The 10,739-nt window shown below is 47.8% G+C and overlaps 1 protein-coding gene across 5 annotated transcripts in view; it reads left to right on the top strand.

Moving 5' to 3' along the window:
* The first annotated feature begins 489 nt into the window (after nt 1-489).
* The window catches only part of CEP164 (centrosomal protein 164), a 112,097-nt gene continuing 101,847 nt past the window's right edge, over nt 490-10,739 (top strand). For 4 of the 5 annotated variants that reach the window (XM_088456019.1, XM_088456018.1, XM_088456016.1 and 1 more), the window contains exon 1: nt 490-570. The gene's annotated coding sequence lies outside the window, so the exon portion shown is untranslated. The other variant, XM_088456017.1, reaches the window with a different exon arrangement.

Genomic DNA, 10,739 nt, shown 5'->3' with positions numbered 1-10,739 from the left:
TACAATACAGTACCTATTATAGAGTTCTGTAACTTTGAATGTCAATCACAAAGTTTTCAAGATACCTAAAAATACATGATTTAACTCATTTGTCCCTGTAATAAACAATATACTGAGAATATCTTCTAACTTTACAGTACATATGTCACAAAAAAATAATAGTTCACAAACACACCCATACACCTATACCTAACTTATTTATTCATTGGAATATGGTTTGTTACTGTAGATTGAAACTTGGAGTCTACTAATAATATAATCCTCGTTGTCACCCCTGTAATATCTGCCAATTATAATTTAGTATAACCATCCCAGGTAAAAGACTACATATCCCATCATGCTACGGGCGAAAGTGACATCACGATACCTTTAGAATGATTGATGTTGAAATGGAACAAACCAGAGTCAGCGCTGGATGAGAGCAGCCTATCGGAGAGCTCAGCGGGCGGGCTCATTGCGTTGCCAGGCGGAGAGACACCGGAAGTGTATGCTGTAGCCAGTGCAGGGCAACGCAGGCGGCGTCCCTGGAAGCGGGCGGTTAGGATATGAGAGCCTGCGGCTGAGGCAGCGGTAGGTGCACATAAGCTGTGCATGGGGTATGTGTACAGGATATGTAGGGGCATGCTGCTTCTATGTTACACTCTCTCTTTATGTAAGTAGCATGGGCAGTGGTACTGGTGGGTGGCCTGGCTGCAGACCTGAATCTGCTAAATAGATTTGCAGCTCCATGTAAGGAATAGAGGGACTTGTTCTAAGAACCTAGGGGGAGATGTAATAGAAAGCCCCTTATCTCAGTGCTAAGAGACATCATGCATTGCCACTATCACAGCTGTGCAATGTTGTTAAGGCACATGTCAGATTTGGTGAAAGCTGTGAGAAGTTACCCCATCTGTCTGCCCCTCGCCTTCAGAATGTAAGATCTCACGAGCAGGACCCTCATCCCCATGTGTTTCTCCTTTCCCTTACTTGCAGTATCTTAAGCTTCCTACAACGGCACCTACCCTTTTGTTACTGCCGCCCTGATGCCTATATAATAGTTATGATCACGGACGCAGCAATGTTTATAAACCATGTCCTTGCCCTGCGTTGTTTTGTATTGTACGTCACTGTTTTCTTGTTTTGCTCATTTGTAAGGCGCTGCAGAACCCTTGTGGCGCAATAAAAATAAAGGATAATAATTTTCTGCCATCACACTAGGAGGGGGGTTCAGAGGCAGTACCGGGAATGTAAGTTCTCATAACGTCGTCCACAGGTGGAGTGATGTGTTATTTGATCAGCAAAGCTTATTGTTGTTGTTTGGTAAGTTACCGAAACGCTGCACTGCCATAACTGACTTTGCCAGGGGTGTGTGAAAAGTCTGCCGACACTGCGCATGCCCCATCACTGCACAGCTTGTCAATTTTTGTGCTTGTGTGGGTCAAAGCTGGTAGAGAGCAGAGCAGCGAGCAGACCCCACAGGAGATACAGGTAGGAGCCGCCAGTGGTTCCTTGTATCTGGCAGTGGAATGTAGAATTAACAGACAATACGTGGAGTCCACACGTTATTGAAGTGGTTGAATACACTGACAGGAGAACGCTGGATACATATTACCAGTGCGGTCGAACAGGGACGCCACCTTATAGAGGGTGCTCACCTCCCAGCCATTCCCGATTTCAGCGGGACAGTCCAGTTTTACTGGCACTGCCCGCTGTTCCACCGGCGAGATGAAGTGTACTGCGGGCAGTCAGGAGTTTGGGCACCTCTGCTGCCCCTGGAGAAAAGGAATGGATACCGTGCGCATGCACGCGGAATCCATTCAGTGCAGTAAGAGAGCTGGGGGCAGCCCAGCTACTGACGTAGTGCTGGGCTCGCCCCCAGCCTGATGTTAACGGGAGGTGTGCCATACTGGCACACCCCCAAATAGCATCATTTAGGGGGCAGACCTATGGTAATTAGGCCACGTCCCCGTTTTCAGTCGCATGAGTCCCGTCCTGCACATGGCACGGCTCCCCTGGAGCCGGCCCTGCATATGACAACAGACCTGAACAAAGGCGGTGTGTCCCAGTATGTGACTAATAGGTAGAAGGAATGAAGTTAGCATTCCCCTATTGTCAGACGAGCTGTCTCAGTCACCAAATACAAACATTGGCCTTAATGTGTGTTCTGCCACAACACAGGATATTAAAGGAAATAATACAGTCTCAATTGTTAAACTAGACAGGAGAAAATGCTTCTGTGAGTTAGTAAACTTCCATCTACATTGTGGGGCTGATCCAGAGTTCAGAGCAAAGTAAAAATAAATAAAAATGTAACTTTACACCTGGGCGAAACCATGTTGCACTGCAGGAGGGGCAGATGTAAAATGTGCAGAGAGAATTAGATTTGGGAATGCCATGTCCAAAATCAAATCTAAATCACAATGTAAAAATAATGCTGTCTGTTATTTTCAGACTACAGCCATGGCCAAAAGTTTGCAGAATTACACAAATATTGGTTTCACAAAGTTTGCTGCTTTAGTGTTTTTAGACCTTTTTGTCAGATGTTACTATGGTATACTGAAGTAACATTACAAGCATGTCATAAGTGTCAAAGACTTTTATTGACAATTACATTTATGCAAAAAGTCAATGGGGCAGATGTATGAAGCTCTGGGAAATGATAAAGTGGAGAGAGTTGAACGACCAACCAATCAGCTCCAAACTGTCATTTTTGAAACACAGCCTGTAACATGACAGTTAGGAGCTGAGTGGTTGGTCATTTATCACTCTCCACTTTATCACTTTCCAGATCTTCGTACATCTGCCCCAATATTTACAGTGTTGACCCTTCTTTTTCAAGACCTCTGCATGCCAACAGTAAAGCACGCTGAGACCATTCATGTGTGGGGTTGCTTCTCAGGCAAGGGAATGGGCTCACGCACAATTTTGCCTAAGAACACAGCCATGAATAAAGAATGGCACCAAAACATCCTCCAAGAGGAACTTCTCCCAACCATCCAAGAACAGTTTGGTGATGAACAATGCCTTTTCCAGCATGATGGAGCACCTTGCCATAAGGGATACGTGATAGCTAAGTAGCACAGGGAACAAAACATCGACATTTTGGGTCCATGGCCAGGGAAATCCCCAGACCTTAATCCCATTGCGAACTTGTGGTCAATCCTCACGAGGCGGATGGACAAACAAAAACCCACAACTTCTGACAAACTCCAAGCATTGATTAGGCAAGAATGGGCGGCCATCAGTCCCTATGTGGCCCAGAAGTTGATTGACAGCATGCCAGGGTGGATTGCAGAGGTCTTGAAAAAGAAGGGTCAGCACTGCAAATATTGACTCTTTGCATAAACTTAATGTAATTGTCAATAAAAGCCTTTGACACTTGTGAAATGCTTGTAATATTACTTCAGTATACCATAGTAACATCTGACAAAGGGTCTAAAAACACTGAAGCAGCAAACTTTGTGAAAACCAATACTTGTCATTCTCAAAACTTTTGGCCATGGCTGTCCATGCAAAAGCTGCCAGTATTTACACTGTATGCTAGGCACAAGGTAACGTGCAGCTCATTCAGAAAGAACTCCTCAGGGAGAGTGCAAGATTCTGCTAGTGAGGAGTCTGATGAAATTGAAGATCTACATTTATGAGTATTGTTTAACTAGTAGCATTCTTGACAATAACATAAATAGCAATGCCAATCAATACAGTGTTGAGGATCTTTGCTATTTAAAAGTAACAATTTTTTTTTTCTACTTCAGGGTCCATAGTGTATCCACAGGATACCTTGGGGTATAGGCGATGGCGGCAGACATCCAGGCACCACAGAGTTAAATTTTCAGCCTCCCAGGATGCACTGGGGTCCCTCTCCTATACCCCGCCCCCGAGCCTCAGGCCACTCAGTTTTCGTAGGTGCCTGGCCGGACCAGTCGCACCGTTCAGAGGGGGGTCTTTTTAAGGCCCCTGAATATTTCTTCGCAGCTGTGGCTGCACAACTAGAGTGCTCCAGCATAGGACAGTCAGTATTGACGTCCATGCTGTCACTCCTACACCCCGCCGGTACCAGAACGCCGGTACCGATCCGGGGATGCTGGTAGGTAGCTGGGGTCACAGCTAGCGGTGATCCCCGGCTACCTGGACTGTGGCCGGATGCACGAGGAACAAGGTAAGCGGCGGGGTCCCGCGGTGGGCACCCGCCGGTAACACAGTCCTGTTTGGTCCCCAGGCAGGGGGCTCCCTGGGGACCGGCTGCGCGTGGGGCCAGGTACTGATCCTGCGCCTTCCACTAGACCACCAGGGACAGCGGGCCGCAGCATGTGCAGTACAGCGCGGCGTCCCAGGGGTTAATAGCACGCCAGGGGAGAACGCCTTCCCTGTCTCACAGCCGGCGTCTCCCCCGCTGCACAGTGCCATTCCACAGCGTTCTGAGCGGGCTGTGTCAGCGCTCCTCCCCCGGGCCCTGCCTTCTCTCTGCTCCTCGGTGGCAATTTTCTCACTACATGTGCTGGAAGCTGATACAGATGCCATTGCGGTCCGGGTCCCCCGCATATCTCTCCTTCAATTAAGGTCAGTGTATGCAGCACTGTTTCCTACCAGGCTCTGGTCTGTGTAGTTGATCGCAGTGCCTGTAATGCAGGATGTTATCTGTGCATTGTATGTGACTTAAATGCTAGCGCTGTTTGCCTGTACTTTCATGTCTGACTGTCAGCCTTTTCCTATCCCTGTTCTTCTGCTACAGCCCTTGCGGTGCGGTGTCGCAGGGTGTTTATTACCTCACAGTAAACGTGGTTTTTCTGTGTGGGAGGTCACATACGCTCCGTTCACACTCCTCATGTCGGAAAGTGAATGAGGATATCCTCTTCCAGCTATAATGTACTGATATCATGTGCAGTTAGTGGAGGGATATGTAGACGCTGAGGGTTTATGGAGGGCATGTTGTATTATATATCATGCCCCATTTCTGTCACTGTGCCTGCACAAAAAAGGGGACCGCCCTCGGCTGGCTAAGATGCTTACAGCCTTTGTGGGCAACGCCCCCTGCATTTCCCCAAGGGGTTATCGCAGCCTGTGGTGGTCTCATCACATGCAGGGGTCCCTGGACAGTTGATGGTACCCCAGTGTATCCTGTTTTTCGCCCCCCCAGGTCTCGCAGGAGCCTGTGTGGGTGAATTTATTGTCCAAATGGTATAGCACCTGATGGACGTTTTACAGGGGGAGTCACTATTTCGGCCTTCTAAACGGTCTTTCGGGTCTCAGACGGGTAAAGGCATGATGTCTGATGACGGTGACATTATTGACTTTTTCAGACACGAGCCCCTTAGTGCAAAGGAGGCGTAGTCTGGGTCTAAAGTCTATATACCTGGCCTTCTACGGGCAGTCCGTGCGGCTTTGGTTATTACATATCCCCCGTGGCTAAATCCAAATATGCCTTCTTTAAGGATAAGGGTGTTGCCACTGTAATTCCTCTATCTGGTCAGGTGGATCATTTAGAGGAGGCGTGGAAAATGCGGGTAAGCGGTTCCAGCCTCAAAAACGGTTGACCTTTTGCATACCCCTTTTGCGGATAATTACATTTCCGAATGGGAGTTACCTTTACGGGTAGATTCTCATGTTACACGCCTAGTGAGGAGTGCTACGTTGCCCATGCCCCCCAGGTCCTCTTGAAGGAGGTTCCAGGTTGCAAGGTGCTAATATATCTAAAACCCAATATTCCCTTGCTGGAGGGGCTTCCAGGCCGGCTATGGCCGTGTGCTGGGGGGCCAGAGCCATGGAACACTGAGTAGGTAACTGGATCTCTGCACACTGACTCTCCAGCAGAGCAGGTGGATAGTGGCAAATTCTCAGAAACTTTGCCACGTTCATAATGAGACGGTCTTCCATATAGCCTACTCCTTTCCAGAATCTCCTCGGCAGCAGTAGCGGCTTGCCGCTCCCTGTGGTTGCGCTCTTGGAAAGCGGACGCAGATTCCATTTGGAATGCTTTGCCTTTTACGGGACAAGTCCTGTTTGGCCCTCGTCTGGACGCAATTGTGGCCCTGCAGGCAGCAGCTACGTCTGCATGTCTGCCATCGGCTACAGTCCCATCAGGGTCTGGGACTTTGTCTTTTCGGCCCTGTGAGGCCAGGGTAAGTCTAAAATACAGCTTTCCAAGGCAGTCAGTAGCCAGGAAATCTGCTCAGCCATAAGAACAGGCTTGGGGTACAAGCCGTCCTACTCCCAAGTTGGACTATAAGCCTTCAGCCTCACGGGACGGGCCTCCTCTCGGGAGCCCCCAGAGTTGGAGGCCGGCTTCTCCAGTTCGCCCAGTGCTGGTGTCTGACCACCACGGACATTGGGGTAAGAGAAGTATTTTCTTGAAGGTATGTCCTTTCCTCCCGGTAAAAGCCTCCCAGACGGTTTTTCGTTACAGGTCTTCTGTCAATTCAGGACAAGGCCCTGTAATTTTTGAGGGTGTTACACTCTATGCTCCAGGCAGGAGTTATAGTACCTATTCCGTTGCCCCAAAGGGGAACGAGGTATGACTCCATCCTCTTTCTGATACAGACACCCAATGGGTCTTACCAGGACATTCTCAACCTCGAATCCTTCAACAAATTCTTAAGGGTTCCTCGGTTCGGGAGGGGGACCCTGCATTCCATCATTCAATGGAGCCTGGGAATTTTGTGGTGTCGTTGGATATATTCAGGGTGACTACCTGAATATCCCTCTTTTCTTAGCACACCAGTGTTTTCCTCAGGTTTGCAGTGGTCGATAAGCATTTCCAGTTTCTGGCATTGCCCCTTGGTCGGGCCTCCGCGCCTCACGGTTTACCAGGGTCATGGTAGTTATGGCAGCCCACCTGCGGATGCAGGGGTTCCGCTTGTTACCCTATCCGAGTGACCTCCTGTTGTTACCACGGTCTCCAGAGATACTTCAGTGCCATATGCAACGGACAATATCTGTGTTGCTACGTTAGGGCTGACTGATAAACTGGAAATGGTCCTCTCTGATTCTTCACAGAGGATGCTCCATATCCCAACATCTGAGGATCTTTGTGATTGAGGAAAAGATCTCTGCATTACAGGCAAAGGTACGCAGTTGCCTGCAGAGTCGCCGAGTGTCTATTCACTTGGCAATGTGGTTCCTGGGTTCTAGGATGTCGCTGTTCAACATGGTGGAGAGTACCCAGCTTCACTCTAAAGAACTTGATCCTCTCCGGATGGGATGGGTTGCCCCATAGGATAAAGTCAATAGGCTTTCCCCGGAGGTTTGTCTCTCTCTGGCCTGGTGGCTGCAGAAAGCTCACCTGTTCAAGGGCCACCCCCTTTGGGATTGCGGACGGGGTCCTTCTGACGACGGACGCCAGTATCCGAGGCTGGGAAGCATGACGGGTCCACACTTGTTCCAGGGCAGGTGGACACCAGTAGTTTTTGCGCTTCCCATAAACATCTGAGAACTCTGAGCAGTATTCAGGGTTCTCCAGCATGCAGGACAGGTCCTCCACGGAAATACCGTGCAGGTACAGTCTGACAACGCCATCATGATGGCTTATGTAAACCACCTAGGAGGTTCCCGAAGTCAGGCGACACTAACAGTATTGTCCCGAATTCTGGCTTGGGTGGAAGGCTATATCCCTGCCGTCATCGGCAGTGTTCATTCAGGAATCCTCAGATGGAAAGCAGGCTTTCTCAGCCGTCAAGACGTGCATTCAGGGAAATGTCCTCTTTATCAGGAGGTGTTCAATCTTCTGGCGAACAAGTGGAGCCTTTCAGAGATGAGACTCTTCTGATAGACGTAGGTAGGTCCAGTGGACCTTCCAAGTTGTGTACCTCGTCCCTCCGTTATCCCTTCTTCCTCCAGTAATAGCAAGAAGGAGGCACGCTACTGCTGATAGCTCCAGCGTAGGCCAGATGGCACTATTACTCACTCTCAGTTAACACTCCGAAGCTGTTGCCTCTACGCCCGGACCTGTTGTCTCAGGATCCTGGCTGATACCCAGACCTGGGTTGTCTGTGGTGGAGACTGCCCTCTTAAGGTCTAGGAGTTTTTCCAGCTCTATAGTTAACAGGCACTCTGTCCATGCTAAGAGCTCGGAAGTTTTTATCTGCAAGAATTTACCATTAGGTATGGTATACTTTCTTTCAGGTGTCGCCCTAGAGGCTAGGCTCCTCGGGTATTCCGGATATCCAGAGGTTGGCTTTCCTACAGGTGGGCTTAGATAACGGTCTTCACCTTGCTTACCTCAAGGTGCAGGTTTCTGCCCTGTTAGTATGGTTTCAGTGTAGGATTGCTACTCTTCCTGATGTCCGCACCTTTGTGCAGGGTGTAAGTTATATTCAGCATCCCTTTGTTCCACCTGTGGCTCCTTGGGATTTGGCTGTGGTCCTTGGGGCTCTCTGAGGACCGCCATTTGATCCACTGGGCTCAGTGGATTTCAAATGGCTTACGGCTAGGACTGTATTCCTTCTGGCTCTTAATTTGGCCAGTAGGATCTCAGAATGGGAGGCTCTGTCATGTAGACCTCCCTTTTTCTAATCTTTCCTAGGAACAGGGCAGTGCTTGCCTTTACTTCCCCAGTCCTGTCTGCTGGTGAGGCCTATTTGGCTGTGGTACGGGTGCTAAGAATTTAAGTTGACCGTACCAGTCCATTTAGGAAATCAGACTCTGGGTTTTGTCCTTTCTGGTTTCCATAAAAAGGGTTGGCCTGCCACTACACTAACTTTGGCAGGATGGATTCACAGGTCTTCCTGTTCCATCCTCTATTAAAGTTCTTCCACTAGGTCTGTGGGTCCTTCGTGGACAGCTCGACGTGGCGCTTCAGCGGTGATTGGCAGCCACGTGGTCATCTGTCCATGTTTTTGGTAAGGTATTATGCTTTTGATACCTTCGCCTCTCAGGATGCTTCCTTTCGGCGGCGGATTCTCCTTACAGCACAGGAGCGTCCCCACCCTTAAAGGATACTGCTTTGGGACATCCCCAAGGTATCCTGTGGATACCCTATGGACCCTGAAGTAGAAAATATGAGATATGGTAAGAACTTAGCCTTGTTATCTCTATTTCTACGAAGTCCATAGGGTTCCACAGGACTCCCGCCCTGTCGCACCTGTACTGCAGATGGGCTTTGATCTGGTCACCGGTTTCTCCGTCTCCTTCTGGTGAGAATGTGATTCTTGTGTGTTCCAGACTGTCTTCTCTCTCTTTTTTTTTTGCTCCTGCTCCGGCCTATGACTTGTTACGAAACTGAGTGGCCTGAGGCTCGGGGGCGGGGTATAGGAGAGGGACCCCAGTGCATCCTGGGAGGCTGAAAATTTAACTCTGTGGTGCCTGGATGTCTGCCGCCATCGCCTATACCCCAAGGTATCCTGTGGAACCCTATGGACTTCGTAGAAATAGAGATAACAAGGGTAAGTTCTTACCATATCTCATATTATTTGCTCCCCTTGCTTTGCATCATGGTTTGTCCATGTTGCAAAGGTGCTAATTTCTGAATTCTTTCCATGGAGTTCTCCAGTGAATCAGACATCTCTTAATGACCTACACTAGGTAAGTGCACATTTCATTCAGATTCATTTCTCCATCTGTGTTTTCACATGTTTGGGTAACAAAAATGGACAGGACTTTGCAGGGTTCATTGGGTTAGAGGTGCATGATAAAAACCTCACCAGCCAATGTTGTCATCAAACAACCTAGAAATGGTTCTGTCAGGAACGTTGTCTATTTTACCAGATACATTATGGAGCATATAGTGTTCATTCTAGCACCCTGCTCCTGTCACAACCTGTGCAGTTCCTCTTTCCTGCCTGGGGTGTCACTCTCTGCTTTGGTGCTTCTAGCACACTCAGATGAGGCAACAAACTTATTTTATACAGACCATAGTGTGCTAGAAGCACCAGAGCATAGAGTGACACCACAGGCAGGAAAGAGGAACTGCATGGGTTGTGACAGGTGTAGGGTGCTACAATGAACACTAAATATGTATTAGCCAAAGAAATAGCGCTGTATATAGCTTCTGGACATTATACTGTTATTGAGTATTTCTGTATATGCCATATTGTCCTTTGCTGAACATATGCTCTGAAATTAAGGGTAAGAAAGCAGACCTTTACCTCTCTATAGCATAGGGTATCAAGGTAACCTTGCAGGTGTCATTATGGGTGAGATGTATCAAGCCTTGGAGAGATAAAGTACCAACCATTCAGCTTTCAACTGTCATTTTTCAAAAACAACCTGTAACATGATAGGAGCAGATTGCTTGGTACTTTTTTTTTTCTCTTCAAGGTTTGATACATCTTCCCCTTAGGGCTGTATTCAAGTAGCGGCGAAAACGGCAACAGGTGAAAAATAACTGGAGAAAAGTTTTCTCCATCCCAGACCAGGCGAAAAAAAAAAGCGAAATCCCTATTTTTGTCTAAAAATGTGGGGTTTTCTTTCAGAACCCTTCGAACACACCACCCCTCTTTTATTCATAAATTACCGGGGGAAAAAATTGTAAGTTGCAAGTTTTGGGCGAAAGAAAAAAAAAAATCGTTGAAAATGGTTTTAACGTATTGGGTCTGATTTTTCGCAGCAGGCGTTTTTCATTTACGGTTTATAAAATTGTGTTTTTACGACACGAAAATATACTTGCACCCATTTTAACATACCCCTAATTTACGTGGAACAGTAATTTCCTGGAAAAAAAATTAGCTTTCTATCTTTTTTTTTTTTTTTCATCGTTTTTTTCTTTTTCACCCAAAATTTGCACAGTAGCTTTTCGGCAAAGTACACAACTTTACGATTTCTCCCCC

Source organism: Taudactylus pleione, unplaced genomic scaffold, assembly GCF_031769625.1.
Source record: "Taudactylus pleione unplaced genomic scaffold, aTauple2 ptg000683l, whole genome shotgun sequence".
In the NCBI taxonomy this organism is placed as follows: Eukaryota; Metazoa; Chordata; class Amphibia; order Anura; family Myobatrachidae; genus Taudactylus; species Taudactylus pleione.
Note: the sequence above shows the minus strand (reverse complement) of the source record. Positions and strands in the feature narration are given on the sequence as shown.